We start from the raw sequence: 25557 nt of genomic DNA on the forward strand, positions 1-25557 counted from the left end.
AATGATACAAAATATCCTGTAAGAGATGACCAGAAAATCATCAGACATGATCATTTAGAAAATAAATCAGGCAGGAACAATGAGGCAACAGTGGCTCAGGGAGCAAGGAAAGATGTAGGAGGAGGAACATATTTTGGCCCCAAAGAAAACAAAACAATGTCATTATAGACAAACAGGAATGTTTTTTCTTTGATGTTTTTCTAAAAGAAGTTCAAAATAATTTATAGCCATATATTAATAATTAGTTCTCTGCACAACCCCATTTTTTTGAACACTTAAATTGAGGCAGATGGATAATGATTGACTTATTCAAAACACTCAGCGCGTCAGTGGTTGGATTTTGTTGAGATCCCTCATTCACCGTAGACCACACTGCTTCTAATGACCTATGTATAATTCATCTCAGCTTCATCCAAATTAGGAGCTGACGTTTTTTGGTAACACAAATCATAGCTTCTTGTCAGTAAAGAACCCCAGTGCGGGAAACTCAGACTGCTAGGAGGCTCAGTATGTTGCTAACTTTGTTGTTCTTGTACAGATTTTAGAGAATCTAATAGTTTGCTACCTTTATGTTGGCACATGGATACATACATTTTTTGATGAGGTTGATTTTTCTTCAACCCAGGTATTTCCTGGGCAGGCAGGAAAGGAGATCATTCTGAGGATTTTCTCTTCGGTGGTTCAACATGAATTAACAATAAAAATACATTAAAGATGCTTTTGGTTCAGTACTTTTTCAGTAATGATCTTAGAATGATAACTACGAGCCTAGAAAGCAGAATCAGTCTGTTTTATTTCAATTTTTTCAACGTATTTTTGGAATTTAAAAAGCTTTTCTCTCTGAGATTTGTGTGACCCCTCTTCTCTTTCAGTATCTCCCTGTTTTGAGAGTGAATACCTATGATCAAAGGCTCAGTTTTACTTCCTTAGTATGAAGAAGTCATTGACTTCAAGACAATTTGCGATTAAGCTGAGATGTGCACAGATGAAGGGAGGAGAGCAAGATCCAGAGAGGACCAAGGGATATTGGAAGATGTATATGAACTTTGATTCCAAACACTAACTCAGGCTTTCCCTTTATTTTTATATAATATAAAAAACAAGTTTATCAATTACATCTTGACATGGGTAGAAATTATGCAATATCTTGAATACTGACAATTCTAGCTAGCCATGGTCTAGATGCCACCTAACTTTGCTGCATCATGTTTTCTATTAGATATACTCTCTAAAGAAATTAGCTGGTTCACTATGAACAATTTTTCCCCATAGAATATATTTTACTTTATAGCCTGAGAAATATCTATGGTTAAATTCTATTTAAATTTAGGAGTCTTTATAGATCCTGCCTAATTAATTACACTTGTTTTAACTTATTACAAAATCATGTTAGTAAAATGGAACTAAAATAGTGTAGGTTTAATCACGTTTTGAGTTTTCTGTAATAAGATATAAACTTTACCTAGTCAGAATATTTCATGAATGGGAGTTTAGAAGTGTCTTTCTGAGAAAGAATCAAATCAACAAAGCTGCTATTAGGAAGTTATATTTTAAAAATCAACTTACAATGTTTTCCTTGATAGGTACATATCCAGTATTTGTCTTTCACATCTTCTATATCTGTCATTCTCTCTAAAATCATTGGTGTTGACAGAGATAACCCTGATGGCCAGGAACATACAAAGTCAAAAGAAAGATTAGATGATATTTACTTATATGCTATTGACTAAGGCAACATGAATATTAATATAATTTGTAAAGACTTCAAATAAAAAATGGTTGAAATGAAAAAAAAGGGAGGGGCTTAGGTTAAGACTAAGATAATTAGAGAATTCAAGCACTATCATCCATGACCTAAACAGTAGGAAATACTGGGGTTCAGTGTTTGCCAAAATTATTTTTTAACTCTCTAACTTAATATACATGCAGTTATGACAAATCAGTAAAACAGTCTTGTCTATTTCTTGCAGTGTTATACAAGTAGTCCAAAACGGTCCCAGCCAACAGCAAGAAAAAAAAAATCAGTTCATTCAGGGTCATCTGTTATATTACTAATAGAGTGAGAATTAACATTCAAAATCTATCTTCCTTGTTAGAACTTTTTCCAAGAGCCACTGGGAATGCTTCCATTTTAACATCTAAATATATATTAAAGGTCATAAGCCAATATTTAAAGTCAAAATCAAATGCTATACATTATTTTTTATACTCGAATTTTACTATTGCTTGAATTAAGAAGGATGGAGCTTAAATATATTTGCTGGTGGTGAAGAAATTATTGTTGAACTCACATTATAATTACAGCATCTAATTACTCACAAATAAAGGTTACATGGCTCACATCTTTTCAGCTATGAATGATAAACATAATCCATCTACTCATCCACCATTTCATCCATCTATCCAGTGCTGAGAGTTTACTTTGTATGTGCTCTAATATTGATACATATATTCTAATATCAAGAGGATTATGAATGCCATGATAAACATTCAGTATTCTCTTACCAATTCTATTTTATACTTACTCTTTGCTAGGCACTGGACTTAGAATCAGGTATGTAATAAGAAGCAAATGAAAACAGACACTTAAAGGGCAAAAAACTTCTAATTCACTTTTGAGAATGTAGTAGGAGGGCTCTGATGCAAGAGATTAGCTGCAGTGGTCCATGACATGAATAATTAATCCAAATATCTGTATGATTTTTTCTATTAATTAGATAAAAGGATAAATTATTCTACTTTATGCAGTTGAAGAGAAGTCCTCAGAATAACCTTGTGATTTAAGTATTGTGCTTTTTTGGCCTTAATCAAGCCAAGTAATTCTGGTAGTTCAGTAGATACATAGGAAATTCTGCATAAATTGGCTGTTTCTGTAATTTTATTAAACACTCCATGGGGAAAGAGATGAGGGTGTGTAGGCAGAGAGAACAGTATCAATTACATCTCAAAATGCCTAACAAAGCAGCATTTTAGCCAGATAATAGTTGATGACTCTCTTTTCCAAGATGTTTTACATTTCTGAAATATAACTTAGTTATTAACATTGATTTTAAATTACACAGGACAATATGATACATTAATATCAAGGGGAAAGTGCTGGTAATTATTTTTGTCCATCTTCCTTACACTCATAATTAAAGATTTATGTCATAATTAAAGTAAAATATAAAATTGTTTACTGGTAGGTCAAGTTGTCATTGCCTTTTGTATTTTACCACAAAAAGTATATTGATCATTTCATAAAATATTTAAAAGTTGAGAGCTTCAAATAATTTTTATTTGCCAGCATGAACAAATGTGATTATCAACCATGAAGATATAATGATAGCTTCAAGTTAAACAGGAAAATCAAATTAATACATATGTATTGAAGACTTTTTGTATATAAAACAATCTGTATATTAGGCACAAGTCAGCCTTGATTTTTCACATTGACAAAGTGTTTTCAAATGGCCATGGATCTAAGATCAATAAATTTATTTTTTTATTATGATGCTGTTCTCTTTGCTATTTATCTATGAGGTATAGCTACCATCAAAATGAGAAGATTCACATGTGAATCATATGAAAATAACATAAAAAACCAATATGAAACCAAGTATATAATGTAGTGGAAAAAATATTTACACTTTGTACTAAATGATTTTTGTAATGGGAAAACTTGCCCTGTCTCAGTTTCTTGATTTAAAAAATAAGGAGTTTATAATATCCAATGTGTCTTTGATACATGCTATTTTGTAAATATGGCATAAGGCCAGAAATATAACTGTAAGGTTATAAGGTCTACCTAAATTTCCTTTATTTGGTCTTTACCCATAAATGATGAATATTAAACTTTTGTCCAAAATTTTCTACATACACTTTTACAGCAATCTAAGCAACACAGATCATGTTATTAGACTTTACTTGGAAATACAAACATTTCTTGAAAGGGCTGAATGTACATATAGTCAGTATTCCATAAGTAAAAGTTATACCTGACATTCCATAATTTTGTTTGACTGCTTGGTGGACACTGTATTCAATAAAATCATAATTAAGCAGTAGCAGCACAAAAGCAGAGGGGAGAATTTTGTCATTTATGATTAGCCCTGGTGCTACTCATCTCAACCGTTTTTTCATCTAAAGAGTCATCCAGGGGATGGGTGTATCTAAGACCTAATCTATAAGGAGTTCTCAAAGATTTTGAGAAGTGCTAATTTTTCTTTCCGTGAAGATTTGCAATCTCTTGTCAGGGGAATAAGAAGGGAGGTACTAATAAAAAGGGAGGCAGGTGGGAAAGCAGGTAGTGAAATTCTTGAGTAGAATAGTGTACAAATTACCCCTGTGGGTTATCTTTTTGTCTACTGGTAAATGACATCAAGAACGTCATCTGGCTGGAGGTCACCCAAGCAAGTCTTCAAGATCTATCAGCAGAGTCTGATTTACTGGTTGGAAACTCTTGTCCCATGCCATGGTTGGTCATATTTTTGGCAATAATATTTGATTTCTAATATGATGTCCTATATATGAGAACGTTGTTGAACATATTTTGTTAAATATGTATTAAAAAAATACGTATCTGGAAAACTCTGCTTTCCTTCCTCCCTCCCTCCCTCCCTCCTTCCCTTCCTCCCTTCCCTCCTTCCTGCTATCTTGCCTTCCTTCCTTCTACTATCATTTATTGAGACTCTATCATGTCCAAGAAACACTGAGTTCTATAGCATTCAGAAAGATCTAAAAGATCTAGCAGACACAGTTCCTATCTTGGAGGGTATATGGGTATGTAAATACTTGTGGCATAAAGCAGGCCATTTATTTCCACTAAATTAGAGTAAAGCACCATGAGGATTCAGAGGTTAGAGGGATCCTTTCTAGTTGTAGTGCGCAGGAATCAAGTCAGTTCTCCAAGGAGTCCTTATTCCTTTTAGTGGACTATGGTATTTGGAAAACAAGATCTGATATGGGATGCTGCTGCTTGTTCCTGGTACCTTTCAATGGACAGAGTTAGGGAAGATATGTATAAATATATATATATACACACACACACACATGCACACTATATATACATATATATGCTCATTAACAGAGTTTCATCACTATTTTAAAATCTATGTATATATATATTTAAGATTATAAGTTTATACCAATGCCTCCAATTTCAATTCAAGCTGTAGGCTTCTTTCTAGACTTCTCACTTTCTTATTGTAACTGTCCCTAACACTGAGAAACCTGGCTCCCATTATCATTAATGTCATTAGGTCAGCTCCCCCTGTATGTAAGGGATCTCCTTTTGAGCTCCGGGCCCCTCCCACATGCAGAGGCTTTCTTCATCTCACCCACACCTTGACGTTCTGTGAGCAACCACCCTACTCACCCTGCTCAGGCCACAGCACCCTGCATCCTCTAGTCAGCTGACGTGTGGGTTGCTCAATAAATATCTGATTGATTACTGTATCTCAAGAGCACCATGTGTGGGGTTTTCACAGAGCAGCATATTGTCACAAGAACAATAATGCTAACAACTTTAGGCTTTATTTCTGTGTTAAAATTACATTGTGTTAATGTCAAACTCAAGTCCAGTTATTTCATTCCAGACAACAGAAATGAAGTATGCACATATATTTTGGATGATGAGGTTTGAAAAGGCCCAGGATCAATGAAGAGAAAAGGATTTTCTGCTGGCATTTTAAACTGACTCATTTAATAATTTAATTCTCCTGGCTTGTAAAAGAAACATACATGAGGTGTTTGAGGATACAATGTAAAAGACTGCAAAGGACACAGAGAGGAGAGGAAAGAGATTAAAAAAATCCTTTGGTTAATTCGTGGTATGTCCTAGCCATAACTTCATATACAAATAGAAAGTGGAAATAAATGAGAAACATGTTCTTCTTAATTAATCTTGTAGAGTTTAAATATGGGCAAAAATGCTCTGCTTCAAAAAAAAGGTAGGAAATTAAGTTGTATGAAAAAAAATCTTTATATTATATAATTAACTAAATTATGATTTGGAAGATAAGGCCTAACAGGTTGTAATCACATACTAATAACAATTAAGCAGCAACTGTAAACCAGAGCAAGATTGATCAGTGTATGTTATTACTGGAATATCAATGACTTGGTAATGGCCAATAGATTTATGCCAATTCATTGTGGGCAAGGGATTCTAGAATTGCAGATCTTTCATTGGTGTGTCCATTTTGCCTTGTTCCTTTCTCTGACAGACTCAGTTTACTTGGAGTATAATTATTAGTAACATCCTTTTTAATTTTGGAAAGTGTCCCAGCTTGGATGATAAATTATGTGATCATCCTAACTTTAGATAGAATTTGGAGAGAGAAAGCTGAGGAATCTCAGCTCTTCCTAGTTGTCACTTTGACCTACAGGAAATAAGGCAATTTTAAGCAAATTCAAAGCCACATAGGGCTAGTTCCTCTCTGGACTACATATGCATGCAAATTGGACCAATCAGCAGCATTTTATACCAGCTGTAACTTCTGGGTGGTCTTCAAAGAAAATCCCATTTAGAGTATATTTCAATGATGCAAGGGGAATTTCACAGACTGCTAAAATGAGGGTGGGAGGTCTGCATTTGAAAGAGGGTGTTTCAATTACAATATTATGGACATCAGGAGAAAAGCTCTTCTACAGCTGTCACCTGAAACTTCAGCCACTAGTTACTCACCAATACACTTTATTCACAGCATTCTACTATTTCCCCATAATATCTAGATAAATTCTGAACACCACTGTATTCAAGGTGGTGTCATGGATTAAAAATGTAATTTAGTACTTCTTGTCCACAGTGTTCAACATTGACAAAATATGCTGTCAATGCTGCCTTTTGTGTAATGAAGGGAAAACAAGCTTTAATAGGATTTCATACTTCAGTTGTGTGATTTAATACTAATACAGTATGCTCAGGTGCAAAACTATTAGTAATATAATACTTTCACACTGAGTATTAAGATAGGAATGAGATTTGTCTGTCAAGATTAACTGAAAAATTCAAGATTTGATTGTGAAATATAAAGTGTTAAAGACCACCTTGTCTGATCAAATCCACCAAGAGAAAATTCTATGTAAACGAACAAGGAATATTTGATGCAACAACACTTGATCATAAGGACACTGAGAAATCTTTAATCCATTTTGGATGAAGTGATGAAAAACATATGATGAGATGGTGTCAAGATATGGAGAATAAAAATTAGTTCAAAAGATGAGAGAAAGGAAAATAAACCAAAGCCAGGAAGAAAGAAAATATAGGGGCTGAGAGACTCCAAAGATGAAATAAAAAAGAAGGAAACCAGCAAGAAATCTGGTAGGCTACTCCTCCAATAAAATGGTAATATAAAATTTACATTTTTTTTGTTTATAAAGAACTGATTTTCAAGAGGTAGTTTTGGAAATAGGCTTTAGGCTCCCCCCTCCTCGCATTTTGATCATTCCTTTGGGGTATAGAAAAGCAGATGCTGTCCCCCAGGATTACATGATACAAGCTTTGCCTACTACCTAAAGCTTGTCAGTTCTTCAAGCAAGTTGAAGTTTTGGAGACAAATAGGATGGCTGGTTTGGGTGTCACTTGACTCTATTTCCTTGGCCAAAAAAAAAAAATCATTTTGCTAAATACTGAAAATAACTTTTAAAATGTACACTCATTTACATCTTGGCAAACCAAAAATAAGAGCTAGCAATACCCTCACTTAAATACATCATGTCTTCCTATCTCATGGATTAGGACTCTTTCGGTGACTTAGTCTCAGAAGTTATACTGTAAGAGTGGGAGTATCTTTGTTTACATCCCCTGTTCCTGGAGTATAGAATCACAGGATTTGGGAGGAGAGGACTTGCTAAGATACCCTTATGCTAGAAGGATTTGCCCACATAGTATTCATTCTACCATCTCATGAATTCACCTTCATCTGAATTTGTAAAACTTAAGAGTCTTGGGGCCCATCTGAACTATGCAATTTTAATGTCTGGGTTATGGCAATTTATTTTCAAATCTTGTATACAATTCTTATGACTTGATAATTGTTAATGTTCCTTTCAGTATTCTCTTATTTTGATTCCTTCTGGCAGCAAATCTACCTTAATTTTGTTTAACTGCTTCCTTCCACCACTTCTTTCAGTTTTTTTTTGTTTATTTGCTCATACTTACCACCACCTTCACAGTAAAAAAAATGCTGGATGTGTGGTATCACACAGACTTCACTTACCACTTATTCCAGGCAGCCAACCTGAAGCTTTCTAATAAAAAGGGAATAAGCAATGGGATGTGAAAGGTTCTGTACAGTCATTCCCCACTCCCAAAAAATAATTCAAAGGAAATGTCCTGTCTTGGAGCAGTGGTATTGTCCTCATGGAAAAAGGACAGCCCATTAATCATTAATTCTCATGCTGCTATGAATGGAGCAGGGTGGTTTCCAAAGAACACACTATTCTCCATCCTTATCCTTAGCCACATTCTTCTTTTTTATTTTATTTAATTAATTTATTTAATTTATTTATTGGCTGCGTTGGGTCTTCATTGCTGCACATGGGCTTTCTCTAGTTGTTTCAAGTGGAGGGCCACTCTTCACTGTGGTGCGCAGGCTCCTCATTGTAGTGGCTTCTCTTGTTGTGGAGCATGGGCTCTAGGCACATGGGCTTCAATAGTTGTGACACATGGGTTCAACAGTTGTGGCACACGGGCTTAGTTGCTCTGTGGCATGTGGAATCTTCCCAGAGCAGGGCTCGAACCCATGTACCCTGCATTGGCAGGTGGATTCTTTACCACTGCGCCACCTAGGAAGTCCTTAGCCACGTTATTCTTGCAGTACAAGTTCCTTAGGCCTTGTTTCTGGGCATCAGTTAAGTAGTCAGAACAGGAAGAGTGGAGTGCAAGATAAGGGGTTAACAGATGTGGAGTTTTAAGCAACAGGGCATAGTGTTGTCTTTTCTGCTGAACCTTCTCTCAGTAATACGAACTTTTCAGTAAAGAGAGAATAATGAGAAGTCTTGGCTTCAAGGTCTGTGGTTCTGAATTCTCCTATCCTGAGGAAGAATCTGACCATTCTTAATCAACTTTCAAATGTTGACAGTGGAGACTGGAACTGAAGTTTCCAAGAGCAGGTCAAGGGCCCTGATATTTCTAAAAACGGCTGTGTGATGGAGTAGGACCAATGGTTATCATGGGAGTTGGGGGAGAGGGGGAGATGAATAAGGAAAGGGTGTGAAGTAACAGAAGATGGGGTAACCCTAACGATGGAACTCAGGAACTTTATGGTTAGATTGAAAGTAAAGATTGCAGTGTTCGTATCAAATGTCACACAAACAGAATGAGAAGTTACTGAATTAGTACTGAAATGCAGACATGACTATATGATTAAGATTGGATTATTATGGTTCTCAGAGGAGGTTCAAATACAACTAGACAAGACCTCTGTCTCCCTTTTCACAGAAAGATATGGTACATTTTTTAATTTCTTTGTTTCTTTCAAAGTTTGTTGGGATGTTGATTGATTCAGTTTTTTTCCTGAACTTTAATTTATATTTTAAAAATGACAACAGATCCATCTCTTATCTCATAAATGATGAACAAATATGCATAAAATTGGTTTCCACAAGTTTTTTAAACTTTGTAGTAGACATCTCCTTCTAATTTAGGTGTATTCAAATATGTCATGAGCCCATAATGTTCCCCAAACAGAATTTATAATCAAAGCCTGTTATTACATCTTTAGCCTGTTCTAGGCATGTTAATTCTAACTACCCCACATACTTCTAGCATTAATAAAATTATTAAACTAAATTAATTAATTATTTGCCTAGATTTGACTTCCACCCTGCCCCTTTCCATGAGGTAGAGGGGATGCTCAGGCTCCTGGTGCCACCTCCTGGACCCCTCTATCTATTTGACTTTAGAATAAAATATGAATCATCAAATAAAATAGAAAGTAGGTACCATACAGGCTAAAGTATATTATGCATGTAATATGTTATTAGTAAATTAAATAAAAACTTAAAAGTTAGGTAAATAATAATACCGTTTAGGAAATAGTGCCAAATCTATTGATTCTACTACATACATGACATGAAAGGACCCACTATTCTCTTTGCCTCATTCAATTCATTCAGTTTCAACTGGGGTCTATATTGCACAAGATACCATGCCAAGTGCTTTAAAAAAAGTGCCAGGAGGAATTACAAATGTTTTGTGAAGTCAATATTAAAGCATTCTCTGACACATAACAGGTGGTCAAGAAATATTAGGTGAATGAATGACTGAATTTTCAAGATTTTCTCAATCTAATCTTACTCAAAACTGGTTTGACCACTTTTCCCCACCCATTTGCCTTCCGAAATATCCAAGAAAGAACCAAATAGAAACAAAAAACAATGATTAGTTTGGCATAATGAGTTATATTTTATCTCTATTGGTCTATGCACTGGAATAATCATAAAAGATAGTGACTTTTTTCTAAATATAAAGGAATTTTGTATTCTTTCAAGATCAATTTTGCTTTAAAACTAAACAGACTTACCAACCAACAAAGCTAGACCTACATAAATCAAGTGGCCATGATACTCAGAATTCCTTTATATCTTATCCATATTATATAAGTTTATGCAACAATGTTACTCCTTGGAAATTTCTCCAATCACCCCATCTAAAAAAAAAGTCCCCTAACCTGCCTCCACTGATATCCTGCCAGCACCTCACTGTGATTTAATTTTCTTCATAAATATTTATAAAGAACTGACTTTACCATGGATATTATAAGCATATTTGTTGTGTATAGTCTGCTTATCTCCATGAAATATCAACTCCAGAAAGGCAAGGAGACTTTCTGTTTCTCTGTCTCCAGTACCTAAAACAGTTGCTGGTACATAGTAGGCACTAAATAAGTTATTAATAAATGAATTCATATTATACAAAGTAAAAAAATGTTCTACAAGAATATTATTAAAAAGAAGCAGCTTTAAAATACACTTTAGGTTCAGAGAGCTAATCAAACATGTATTATGTTCCACAACAAGAGCTGGGAATTAACTGAATAAAGTTTTTAGATATGTTTAATAGACCTTTGTTTTATAAATTTCAACTAGGTATGCATATTAAACTGCTTCAACTCAAGGAGGTACAAACACAACACATTGTAATTTCTCCCCCCAATTATCTTCCATCATGCTCTGTTGAGGTTATCTCTCATCTTGGGCAGATCTCATAGCTTTCTAGTAACTTTCAATAGTTAAGATGCTCCAGTCTAGTCAGTTTAAACCTATAATCCCCTCTCTTACTCTTCTTCCTACTCAAGTAGGATCCATCTTCCATGTTCCTGCAGGAGGGATCACCTTCTTTTCTCATTGCACACCTCAGAGTAGGGGGGAGACCATTTCTTTTACTTCCTCTCCCCTCTTTCCTCCAGTTCTTTTCTTGTCTGTGGTTGGATCTGATAAAAGAGATGGCAGGGTTAGCTCATGTACAAATGGACTTTCCTTCCTTGGTTGTTGCTACCCCTTGGGCTAACACTGATTGGCAATGAAAATGTTGTCATTCTCTTGAAACACATGTGCAAGTTCTTCATGGAAGTCTGTGGTCTTGCTTTGTCTTCCCCTAATACTTGTAAAAAAGTTATTTAAAATCTTCAATTGAGGCTTCCCTGATGGTGCAGTGGTTAAGAATCCACCTGCCAATGAAGGGGACTCGGGTTCGAGCCCTGTTCTGGGAATATTCCACATGCCTCGGAGCTACTAAGCCTGTGCGCTGCAACTACTGAGCCTGTGCTCTAGAGCCCATGAGCCACAACTACTGAGCCCATGTGCCACAACTACTGAAGTCTGTGCACCTAGAGCCCGTGCTCTGCAACAAGAGATGTCACCGCAATGAGAAGCCCGCACACTGCAATGAAGAGTAGCCCCCGCTCTCTGCAACTAGAGAAAGCCCGTGCGCGGCAACGAAGACCCAACACAGCCAATAAATAAATAAATAAATAAATAAATAAATAAACAAACAAACTTATTTAAAAAAACTTCAATCACAGGAAAAATATTTGCAAAATACATGACAAAATGTTGCTTTCACTTATGTTTAAGCAATTCTTATCAATTAATTGAAAAAAGATACATATCTAACTTTAAAAACAGGTAAAGAACTTGAACAGAAAATTCAAAATTAAGAAATACAAATAGCTTATAAATATTTGGAAACATTTAAACAGATAATAATGCTGAAAAAAACTTTTTTGTCGGGCCTATCAGATTGACAGAAGTTTAAAAAAGTTGTATGTAAAATGTTTTTGAAATGAGTATTCCCACACTCTGCTTGATGGACAAAAAATGGTTCAACATTTCTGAGGACAAACTGACAATAGCATTTGACTGAGAAATTCTACTGTAAATTTATCCCCTTCTAAAATAGTCAGAAATATATTAAAAGATTTATGCACATGGACATTAATTATGGTATTTTCAATAAAAAAATTTGCAAATAACTAAACAGAGGATTTGTCAAATAAATTGTAGCGCATCTCTACAATGGAATATTATGAAACTTTAAAAATGATAACTGACATTTACTGAATACTTGTTATTTGCCAGGAATTCTTGAAAATTTTTAATATACATTGACTCATTTAATCCTTGCAACCATCCTATAAGGTAGGTACTATTATGAAAAACATTCTATAAATGAGGAAAATGAGTGGTAAAGAGTTTAACTACCTGGCACAAGATTGCACAACTGGTCAATAAGCCTGGCGTTCAAAGGTCCGATTCCAGAGCTTAAATACTGTGAAGTATAACTTCTCCAATGTAAATAATAAATTGCATATCTATTTTTTAACACGCATACATATTTAAGATATAAATTTGAATAACAAAAAAGACAGTACAGTATGTATTGAATAAAACAAAATGTGAAATATATACATACAAAACATATATGTAACATATACAGAAACATATAAATGTGTATACAAAATATTTGCAAAAAATATTCTTGAATGTATTGGAGTTCTATAGCTCAAAACGTTAATCAGTGGTTATCCCTGGGTAATAGATAACAGATTTGGGGTGATTCTTTTTTCTTATATTATTTTACACACATATAATTCTTGGGCTCATTTTCATGAACATGAAATACTTGAGTGATAAAATAATACAACACAAACCAATAAAACCTCTGGTCATCTCTGTGTGAAATGTGGAAAGTGTTTCTATTTCTTGCTGCCTGATATGCTACTGGCAGCAGTGTACCTCCTACTGTAGTGGGAGCTGTGGTCCTGCAGGAACTGAGCAGGGAGCTGGAGGAAGAGATTTGGGTCAATGGTGAGCCTGGGTTTGCCACAGATGCACGTGGGATCCTACCATGGATACGTGACAGCATGTTCAAACCTCAGTTGCCCTAAGTAATTTTCATCAGGCTCCTGCTTTTCTAAAAATAAATAATAAACTGTAGAATCAGTACTTTCCCCCTTTTTTACTGGGCAAAAATTGGCCCTTAGTATGCCTATTAGTCAGTTGTTTTAGGTGTAGAGATAAATGATGATAATAAATACACAACAATCTGCAATATTAATTAAAAATTACAGATTTACCAATAATATGTGCCATATAGACTGATTTAAGTTAGACTTTCTTATACTCTTGAGACATTTTTGGAGGAAAGAAAACATCAGGAAATCATAATCTTGTAACATTTCAACTGTTCGTTAAATAGATTTTAATATTAAGATGCAAAGATCCAAGCTCAAGCGTTCTTTTGATTATATAGCAATTTAATAAAATCTATTTTCCCAAGTCATCTTACAAGGGACAAACTTTCCATTAAGCATATTGAGAATCCTCTTAAAGATTACGGTGGTGACTCATTTATTTCCAAAATAATGACGAATTTAAGGATAGACTATAAAAGCCGGCATTGCTATCAGTAAAGGATCTTAGTCAGTACTGTCTCATCACTAATGGCAGTCAGGTTGGGCCATTACTGACACTGGAGTTCTGACCTCCCTGCAGTTGTCTTTTCAATTGCCCACTTCTCGTATAATCAAGAGGGATTACACAAATTTCTCTAACCACAGCTATGCTTGGAAACACTAAAGACACCCTGATTTCAAGGTATGGACTCATTTTAGTTGAAGAAACTGCAATTGTAAGTTATCTTGAATTTATTGGCACCTTGGTAGGTCTTATTACAGTTTACTCTTTTATTTTCCCATTTTCAAAATACTAGGAATGAAGACAGTATAACTCAAGGAGAGTTCAAGCCACGGGATAAAAGGAAAAATCCCTATTAAGTTCTGCAAAGACCTCTTGTTCAGGAAAATAGGCAATCTTCTAGCCTGGGGTGCAAATAATTGATGCCCACAGCGGGCTACGAAACAAGAGAAGGGAAAGTGTATTCAATGTGAATGGACTCAGGGGTCCTGAATTTTCATTCACTGATGTGCGATACGCAGTTCTTTCCTTTAGGGGCTTCTTTGGCATGCTCTCAGAGTGTGCTTTAAGACTTCTCTCAGGTGATTTTTTAACAACCTTCCATTTCCTTGCTGAGTTTACAGCATTACCACTCAGAAACCTAAGTGAACAATTGCTGGTTTTATCAGCCCTGTGGGTCCCCAGGATGTGAGCAAACAACACTGAGGAAAGACGTTTCACACCTTCCAGTCCCTAAGCCTCCGTTTTATACAAAGCCAACATATTGTGTACTCCTCAAGGTTTTGCATGAACAATGCAAGTACCCTGGCACCACTATATCAGAATTTTCCAAAATCCTTATCTAGGGAAACAGTTACCCATTATCACAGGAACAAGAGTAAATTTATTTTTGTTGCAGAAAAGGAAAAAAAAATCACTCAACTTAAAGGATTAACAGATATTAAAATAATATTTGTGTAAGGTTAAGCCCACAGACTGGCAAACAGTGAGCTCTCTTGCACATTAACAATCTGGAGATAATACATGCTATACTTCAAAGGATTTAAAGGGAGCCTCTCATAGCATGTGATTCATATGGATGACCAAGAACTCATCTTAGAGTCCCAGTCTTCAGCTGAATAATCAGAGACCAATGTTCAGTCACTGTACGTTTCACAGTGATTTGAATATCTGTAATCCAAAAACATCCTTTAAAGGAAAACTTCTACTTAAGTTGGTCAGCTTGAATGAGGAACACATATTAAATTTCATAAAATTGGTCATCCAAAATAAAGAACTCCTTGTGTCATGCTTGATGAATTACTGGAAGGCATGAGGATAAAGTTCATTATATAACCATTACAAATCACAGACTGCATTATGCTACATTTCAAAGTATCTGCCAAGCAATATTCCAGATAGTAATGCACAGAACTGGCAAAATTATAAGAAACGGGTAGGAATTTCTATAAGAAAAGGGTAGAATTAGGATCTTACCTAATTAAAAAGTGATTAAAAAGCAGAACTAGAGACAAGGGTTTGTTTATTTGGGGAGGTGATCCAGGGAAATAAGAGTGTAGGAAAGGGGAGGATGAAACAGGGAAAGAGAGAAAGCCAATTCAAAATGGTGTGTTCTTTTGTTGATAAACGCTGCTTGGCTTGCTCCTCTGGGGATCTTCCAAGGAGCTATACAGACTACATCTCAGAACTTCTCCCTTGTGACTCTGTGCTTGTTTCAGGAAATAGCAGATATTATTGGCAAGCTAGCTCTCTCCCTTCATCAGAAAAGAGTTGTCCTATGGGGTGTTAATTTCTTTGTATACATATAAGATTGCCAGCGGTCCTATATCATAGGTTCTATATCACAGAGCTAGAGAAGATTCCACACGGATCAGTCAGGCATTCTGTAAGTCCTTGCATGGTGGTGCTGGTGGGGAGGTCCTGCACACAGGGAAGTTACACTCATATGTGGAGTAGATGTCATTTCTGTTAAGGATAAGTCTCTGCCTTCTCCAGGATGGAAAGGTCTGAGGTAATCAACCTGTCAATCAGTAGATCCTACTGCAGTTTCTATTTATCATCTTATCCTGTTTATTTCCTTCAAAACACTTTTTACATTCTGAACTTGTTTGTTTGTTAATCGCAATTAAGAATGCAAGCTCCTTGAAGTTATAAATGTTGTCTCTCTCATACTGTATTATAGATTCAGGAGGTCTGGCATGTAGTACATGCGGACTGGCTATATATTCCTCTTTGCATTCTGAATTGGTACTTCCTCTTTGGTAATTTACTTCCTTTGGACACCCGTCAGAAGGGAACTTGCATTTATTGAATTCTTTCAATGCCAGCAATTTATGTACATTATCTATGACATAGGTGTTGCAATTCTTGCCATTCTATATTTGAGGAAGAACTGACAGTAAGCTTGCTTAGAGTCACACAAATATTCAGTCAGGCCTCTGGGTCTAAATTCAGGGTTCTCTGAGTCTGAAATTACTGTAGTTCATGGGAAGACTATTTGGCACCATTTCCTTATTATTCCCTTCTGTGATGATGTGTCAGATTTCTAATAAATGTTCTGATATGGCCCAAAATGAATAGACCATCATTTCCAACAACCATTTATTTCCACTTAGGTAAATGGCACTACCCTCCACTCAGCAGCTCTAGTCAGCTAACGAGGGGCTATCTCTAACTTCTCCCTCTTTTTCACCTCCTCTCTAGTCTTTCTTTTAGTGGCTGCATTTGTTTAAGCAAAATGCCAGCCGCACCTACATTTTTGTGATGAATGCATCACATTTAGGTTTCTGCTAATTACACAATTTCTATTCCTGACAGCAAATTCAAATACCATACCAGTTAGTTCAGAACTTGGTACCCACAATTCTATTGGCCACTTGCCAAGTCCTGTCAGTTTTTTTGCTCCCTAAGTATCTTCCAGTTCCGTTCTTTTCTTTAACCAGCAATTCCACAAGCTAGTTCATGTTCTTTGTCACTTTCCACCTAGCTACTAAACCATAGTGGACATTTGTTGTTTCTGTCCATACAAAATTTCTTCTCACTTTCTGCTTACAGTACGCCAGCTCCCTTTTGGTAACGGAGCCTCACCCACTGTTTTTCCAGGTGTTTGGGGCTTGCCTGTCATAGTCTCCCTCCCTACTGGCCGTGGAGCTGAGCACGCACCCTTAGCCAGCTAGTGTTCTGTCTTCCTGGCTACAGTGCTTGGTGAAAGGAGCACACGAGCCAGCCAGGCCAACAGACACTGCCTGTGGCGTTTTCTTAATCTCTTTTCATTCATATTTTTCCAGGCTCAAAAGATATGATCCTGAGAGCGTCAAGTTCCTCACCACACAGAGGAATCTAACAAGGTGAGTCCAACACATGGATAGATATCAGAGGAGATGGAGTGAGTCCTGATGACATGTTTTGAGGCTATTTATTCAATCAAGTGTAAATCCAGTTTCATCCATGTACTTTCCAGTTACAACGATCAGTAAATTAGGTGCTTTTCATTTTTGTTTAACATGGGCTGATTTGAGTTTATTCAATTGCAATTTAAAGCATCTAGTAATGAACTTACTTTCTTGTCCTACCCTTGGAATGCCCATATACCCTACCCTGGCATAACTTTCCTTATGGTTTTACCCATTAATTCATTCTCCATGTGAGTGTGCACGCGTGCATGAGTATATATGTGCTGAGAGAGAGGGGATTTTTCTCTAAAAATGACATGTTTGCTCCAGATCTTCATGTTACATCCCTTTAAATGGACTGACTCCCTCTGGATGTATCTAGTTTTTCCTAGATCTCTCCATTCTAGGTCAGTATGGAACTATTTTCTTTTAATTTCTTTATACCCTGCAATGGTAAGAATCTTCTTTGTTTATGCACAACATCCAGTTTTATTTGTAATTCTTTTTCTAAGTGTCATCTGAATCCTGACATGCCAAAGCTTCCAACAAGTATTTTCTCACTTTACCTCTTCTACATTTTGGGGATGCAGCATCTTACTCCAGTATCCTAGGTTGATTGTTCTCTTACTCCCATTTATTTTCTATCTTTTCATTCAATTAGGTCTAAAATTGGATTAAACTTTCTCTTAAAGCTCCAAGGTTATTTTTTTCTTTTTCCTGAACTTCATTCTTTAGTGCATGTTGCTTTGCCTTCATCTGAAAACATCTCTGCAAACTTGCTCTCCCCATATCTTAGCAGTCCTTCCACCCCTTACACCTTTGTGTATCAGTCCTTTGCCATCCTTTAAGACAGTCATTTATAATTAACATCTCTACAACTTAGAGCTCAATTTCTCTGTTCCAATGCAAACTGGAGAAGGCTTTTGTATTTTTGGCTGTATTCATCTCACAAGAATAAAATCTACCAGCATTTTTTTTTAACATTGGAAATAAGGAGTAAATAACAGTTTTGTAAAAGAAAAGATATTTTGAATTTGTGTTTGTTTTATATTTAGAAAGACAGTAGTTCCTTATCATGTTTTGCAAAAAATACTCTGCATCTTGTACACAGAGAGAAAAGGAGGGGAGATACTTTCTTTTATCTCTGTGAATGTATTTCCAGTGCTTATAAAGAAGCCTAGACTAACACGCAGAGAGAAGCCTTCACTCTATTTAAGGTTTTGTTGGCTTCCAGAACTAGAGCTTCTTCATCCAGCAGACAGCATCTATATTTCATCACATGCAATCCTCTATTTAATTAGACAAGCTCTTTAAGCAAATTTCTTCCCAAATAGCATTCTCTCTTTGCATTTTCACATCATAGATCAGAACAATCCCGTTCTTAGTTCTTCCTGCTGTTCAAAGGCGCACTAGCAAGTTGTCCCTGGGGACGGATTGGGATAGGCAAAGCATCAACTCCCATCTACCAAAGCCCACACATCATTTTAAAAATGGTCTTGAAAATTTTTCATTTGATAATAAAAATAAAAATAAATTGGACAAACACAAATTGAAGTTATTAAATAATATTTACTTAGGAGTTTTACATGATTTTATTTGTTGGTGAGGGCTACTATTTAAGTATAACATTCAAGGAGTTCTCCCTGTTTGGGGAAGAAAGAATGGTTAGATTCAGGCCAAATCTAATCAAAAGGACGTTCATAAAAGCATTGTATTCCCCTGTTTTTATATTCTTAGAACAGGAAGGTAGCTACTAATATTGGAACACTGTCTCTAGTAATTAGTGTTTATTAAACACACACTATATGAGGCCTATTTTCCTTCTTGTATTCAGCAAGAGATACTATCGTGAAAACTGCTGATTAAGACTCTTAGATCTAAGGTTAGCTGTTGGGAGTGATGCACCAAAGGTTATCTTTATTATTTTAGCCAATAGGTAGTTTTTCTGTCTACAGTAATTTAGTTTCCAAATTTAAACATCATATCACTAATGGAGGAAAGTAAATAAAATTAAATAATATTCTTTTCAGTATACATTTTCTCTTCACAATTTCCAGTACTCACTGGCATACAGATGTTAAATGAATTTGCTCTGCCCAGATTTTCTTGGTAAATTTAGGCAACCAGTCAAGATAATGCAGGCTTTGGCTCTGCTTATCACAGGAAACAGTTGGATCTTTTATCTGTCTATACTATTGGCATTTCACAAGTAATTTCCAACTTAAGTCTCTTTAGTTGCCTGGAGCCAGGTTCAGTATATTGGATAGTCAGAACAAACATTTTGACGATAAAGCTTACAATGCAAGGAAAATGAAGGACCTAACTGGGCCCAAGTGTTCTGGGTTGAGGAAACCCTGGTTTGGAGGTGATGAAGAGAGATGGGTTCACCTCAGCTTCATTCTGCCAGGCAAAACCAGGGACTGTAGGCTACAATTACTTAGGAAGGAATTTCTTTCATGGATTTCTCCCTACAACTAATTTATTTATTTGGCTGAATCTTAATATTCAAGTGGGTTGCTTCAAGATGTTTATAACGGAAAACAACTTGATTTAGTGGATGGAAGAGACGGTCCTTTCCGGAGGCCACATTTTGATGGTGTCAGGATTTGAATCTAACAATCACTTCTCCACACAAGGGTGGATTCTAGCAAACACGTGGGTTGTCTTTCAAGACTGTGCTTTCTAGTTCCTCTTCAAACATCACTCAACCCTACCTTCATTGACCCTCTGCTGCCACTGAATGATATCTGTCCCTCCACTAAAACGTGATGGAGATATGTACCTTTCTTATGGAGTAATTGCTGCTGTGTACTTCTCTTATGCTCACTGTTTGATTGTGACTTATATGAGGACAGTGAGCATGTATATGGCCCTCAGATTTGAAGTGAAAGCTCATTATGCCATGATGTGTTATAGTATTAAAAGTGCTACTTCGCGGGGGTGGGGGTGGGAATTAAAGCAGCATATACAAATGTAGATGTTTTTCAAGGAGCATGTACGCTTCAGAACTTATTCCATTATTAGCACACTGCCTCCTCCCTGCCCACTTGTTCAAAGGCAGGTTCATGGTTTTTTATTTCTTCTGAGTAGTGTGATTTCTATATTCAGATACACAGGTTGTCCCCACATTGCCTGTGTACCCACTCCCTCAGGTTTTACTCTACCTGGGTTCCTGTCCCTCCTCTGTACCCGAGATGTCTCCCCACTAACCAAGAGACATATTTGCATATTCACCCTACCCTTTGTTTTCTGAGTCTGGCAAAGTTTCCCTCACAACCAGTAGCATATTCTTCACTAAATGTGACACTTGCATTCCTAACAAGTTCTCAGGTGATGATGCTGGTTCAGAACCACCCCATGGGAATTACTGATCTAGAAAAACATTTGACTCTTTTTTTGTTGTTTTTATTTTAAAAATTACTTCAATTTCAAAAAAGTGTTTACCTTGAAATGACTTCACATTTGCTAAAAGTTGTAGTAAAATACACAGCGTTCCAGTCTGCCATTTACTCAGATTCCCAGTTGCTTACATTTCAACTGAACCATTTGAGAACCACACTCCTGTATCTAACCAGCTCCTAGCTGTACCTTCCTAGCGTCAGAATCGCTGAACTGTTACCAGCATGGCTATTAACCTGTTTGCTTTTCTTTTTTAAAAAACTACTGTGTTTTTTTTTTTAATTTGGGAAGTTATTAAAAAATTTTTTCAATTTCAAAATCTTAAAAACCTCCTTTTGAGGGAGAAGTGTCCTACTTTCCTCCAGTTTTGAAGAAGAGGGTCAAAGGTAGAATCCCTGGAAACCAGAATTGGTGAGCTTAAAACCATTGGTAGAGTCACTCCTGCAAAGTTAAGTGTGAATTTATAGGGTAATTTCTACTAGCAAACTTCTTTATCTTCAATTTTCTTTTTTCTTTTTTATTAGGGAATTATTATTATTATTTTCTTAATTATTTTTTTGGGGGTACACCAGGTTCAATAATATGTTTTTATACACATATCCCCGTATTCCCTCCCTTCCTTGACTCCCCCCTCCTCGAGTCCCCCCCACCCTCCCTGCCCCAGTCCTCTAAGGCATCTTCCATCTTCGAGTTGGACTCCCTTTCTTATACAACAACTTCCCACTGACTATTTTACAGTTGGTAGTATATATATGTCTGTGCTACTCTCTTGCTTTGTCTCAGTTTCCCCTTCACCCCCCGCCCCCTCCCATACTTCAAGTTCTCCAGTCCATTCTCTGCATCTGCATCCTTGTTCTTGTCACTGAGTTCATCAGTACCATTTTTAGATTCCGTATATGTGAGTTAGCATACAATATTTGTCCTTCTCTTTCTGACTTACTTCACTCTGTATGACAGACTCTGGGTCTATCCACCTCATTACATATAGCTCCATCTCATCCCTTTCTATAGCTGAGTAATATTCCATTGTATATATACGCCACATCTTCTGTATCCATTCATTTGTTGATGGGAATTTAGGTTGCTTCCATGTCCTGCCTATTGTAAATAGTGCTGCAATAAACATTATGGTACAAGTTTCTTTTGGGATTATGGTTTTCTTTGGGTATATGCCCAGGAGTGGGATTACTGGATCATATGGTAGTTCTATTTGTAGTTTTTTAAGGAACCTCCAAACTGTTTTCCATAGTGGCTGTACCAACTTACATTCCCACCAGCAGTGCAAGAGGGTTCCCTTTTCTCCACACCCTCTCCAACATTTGTGGTTTCCAGATTTTGTGATGATGGCCATTCTGATCGGTGTGAGGTGATACCTCATTGTGGCTTTGACTTGCATTTCTCTGATGATGAGTGATGTTGAGCATCTTTTCATGTGTTTGTTGGCCATCTGTATGTCTTCTTTGGAGAAATGTCTATTTAGGTCTTCCGCCCATTTGTGGATTGGGTTATTTGCTTTTTTGGTATGAAGCTGCATGAGCTGCTTGTCTATTTTGGAGGTTAATCCTTTGTCCGTTGTTTCATAGGCAATTATTTTTTCCCATTCTGAGGGTTGCCTTTTAGTCTTGTTTATGGTTTCTTTTGCTGTGCAAAAGCTTTTAAGTTTCATGAGGTCCCATTCGTTTATTCTTGATTTTATTTCCCTGATTCTAGGAGGTGGGTCAAAAAGGATCTTGCTTTGATGGATGTCATAGAGTGTTCTGCCTATGTTTTCCTCTAGGAGTTTTATCGTGTCTGGCCTTACATGTAGGTCTTTAATCCATTTGGAGTTTATTTTTGTGTATGGTGTTAGGAAGTGTTCTAATTTCATTCTTTGACATGTTGCTGTCCAATGTTCCCAGCACCACTAATTGAAGAGGCTATCTTTTTTCCATTGTATACTCGTGCCTCCTTTGTCAAAGATAAGGTGCCCATATGTGTTTGGGCTTACTTCTGAGTTCTCTATTCTATTCCATTGATCTTCCTTTCTATTTTTGTGCCAGTACCATACTGTCTTGATCACTATGGCCTTGTCGTATAGTTTGAAGTCAGGAAGCCTGATTCCACCAACTCCATTTTTCCTTCTTAAGATTGCTTTGGCAATCTTGCTCTTTCTTGCTCTAGTTCTGTGAAAAATGCCATTGGTAATTTGATCGGGATTGCACTGAATCTGTGAATTGCTTTGGGTAGTACAGTCATTTTCACGATGTTGATTCTTCCAATCCAGGAACATGGTATGTCCCTCCATCTGTTTGTGTCATCTTTGATTTCTTTCATCAATGTCTTAAAGTTTTCTGCATACAGATCTTTTGCCTCCTTAGGCAGGTTTATTCCTAGGTATTTTATTCTTTTGGTTGCAATGGTGAATGGGAGAGTTTCCTTAATTTCTCTTTCTGCTCTTCTGTTGTTAGTGTATAGGAATGCAAGAGATTTCTGTGCATTAATTTTGTATCCTGCTACTTTACTAAACTCATCAATTAGTGCTAGCAGTTTTCTGGTAGAGTCTTTAGGGTTTTCTATATATAATATCATGTCATCTGCAAAGAGTGACAATTTTACTTCTTCTTTTCCAATTTGGATTCCTTTTATTTCTTTTTCTTCTCTGATTGCTGTGGCTAAAACTTCCAAAACCATGTTGAATAATAGTGGTGAGAGTGGACACCCTTGTCTTGTTCCTGTTCTTAGAGGGAATTCTTCCAGTTTTTCGCCATTGAGAATGATGTTGGCTTTTGGTTTTTCATATATGGCTTTTATTATGTTGAGGTAATTTCCTTCTATGCCCATTTCTTGGAGAGCTTTTATCATAAATGGATGTTGAACTTTGTCAAAAGCTTTTTCTGCATCTATTGAAATGATCATATGGTTTTTATCCTTCAAGTTGTTGATATGATGTATCACGTTGATTGATTTGCATATATTGAAGAATCCTTGCATCCCAGGGATAAACCTCACTTGATCATGGTGTATGATTTTTTCAATGTTTTGTTGGAGTCTGTTAGCTAGTATTTTGTTGAGGATTTTTGCATCTATATTCATCAGTGATATTGGTCTATAGTTTTCTTTTTTTGGGACATCTTTGCCTGGTTTTGGTATCAGGGTGATGGTAGCCTCGTAGAATGAGTTTGGGAGTGTTCCGCCTTCTGCAATATTTTGGGAGACTTTGAGAAGGATAGGTGTTAACTCTTCTCGAAATGTTTGATAGAATTCGCCCGTGAACCCATCTGGTCCTGGGCTTTTGTGTGTTGGGAGATTTTTAATCACTGCCTCAATTTCCGTACTTGTGATTGGTCTGTTCATGGTTTCTATTTCTTCCTGGTTCAGTCTTGGAAGATTGTATTTTTCTAAGAATGTATCCATTTCTTCCAGGTTATCCAATTGATTGGCATATAGTTGCTTGTAGTAGTCTCTCATGATATTTTGTATTTCTGAGGTGTCCATTGTTACTTTTCCTTTTTCATTTCTAATTCTGTTGATTTGCATCTTCTCCCTTTTTTTCTTGATGAGGCTGGCTAATGGTTTATCAATTTTGTTAATCTTCTCAAAGAACCAGCTTTTAGTTTTATTTATTTTTCTTATGGTTTCCTTCCTTTCTTTCTCATTTATTTCTGCTCTGATCTTTACGATTTCTTTCCTTCTGCTCACTTTGGGGTTTCTTTGTTCTTCTTTCTCTAGTTGTTTTAGGGGTAAGGTTAGGTTGTTTATTCGATAATTTTCTTGTTTCTTAAGGTAGGACTGTATTGCTATAAACTTCCCTCTTAGAACTCCTTTTGCTGCGTCCCATAGGTTTTGGGTTGTTGTGTTTTCGTTGTCATTTATTTCTAGATATTTTTTGATTTCCTCTTTGATTTCTTTAGTGATTCCTTGGTTGTTTAAGAGTGAGTTGTTTAGCCTCCATGTGTCTGTATTTTTTGCAGTTTTTTTCCTGTCATTGATATCTAGTCTCATGGTGTTGTGGTCTGAGAAGATGCTTGATATGATTTCAATGTTCTTGAATTTGCTGAGGTTTGATTTGTGACCCAAGATGTGATCTATCCTGGAAAATGTTCCGTGTGCACTTGAGAAGAAAGTGTAGTCTGTCGTTTTTGGATGGAATGTCCTATAAATATCAATGAAGTCGAGATGGTCTAATGTGTCATTTAAAGCTTGTGTGTCTTTATTTTCTGTTTGGATGATCTGTCCATTGATGTAAGTGGGGTGTTCAAGTCTCCCACTATTATTGTGTTCCTGTCGATGTCCCCTTTTATAGCTGTTAGCATTTGCCTTATGTACTGAGGTGCTCCTATTTTGGGGCATAGATATTTACCATTTTGATACGTTCTTCTTGGATGGATCCCTTGATCATTATGTAGTGTCCTTCCTTGTCTCTTTTAATAGTCTTTACTTTCAAGTCTAATTTGTCTGATATGAGTATTGCTACTCCAGCTTTCTTTTGACTTCCATTTGCATGGAATATCTTTTTCCATCCCTTTACTTTCAGTCTATATGTATCCCTTGGTCTGAAGTGGGTTTCTTGTAGGCAGCATATAGAAGGGTCTTGTTTTTGGATCCATTCAGCCAGTCTGTGTCTTTTGGTTGGAGCATTTAATTCATTTACATTTAAGGTGATTATTGACATATGTGTTCCAATTACCATTTTCTGAATTGTTTTGGGTTTGTATTTGTAGGTGTTTTCCTTTTCTTGTGTGTTCTACTTAGAGAAGTTCCTTTAGCACTTGTTGTAAGGCTGGTTTGGTGGTGCTGAATTCTCTTAACTTTTGCTTGTCTGGAAAGCTTTTGATTTCTCCCTCAAATCTGAATGAGATTCTTGCTGGGTAGAGTATTCTTG

The 25557-nt window shown here is 36.3% G+C and overlaps 1 long non-coding RNA gene across 1 annotated transcript in view; it reads left to right on the plus strand.

Annotated features, from left to right (window-relative positions):
• Positions 1-25557, plus strand: part of LOC130855254 (uncharacterized) — a 67518-nt gene that overhangs the window by 38638 nt on the left and 3323 nt on the right. The window contains exon 3 of the long non-coding RNA XR_009054274.1: positions 17193-17252. This is a non-coding gene — a long non-coding RNA (uncharacterized LOC130855254). The remainder of the gene's footprint in view (positions 1-17192; positions 17253-25557) is intronic.

Source organism: Hippopotamus amphibius, chromosome 1 (genome assembly GCF_030028045.1).
Source record: "Hippopotamus amphibius kiboko isolate mHipAmp2 chromosome 1, mHipAmp2.hap2, whole genome shotgun sequence".
Lineage (NCBI taxonomy): Eukaryota > Metazoa > Chordata > Mammalia > Artiodactyla > Hippopotamidae > Hippopotamus > Hippopotamus amphibius.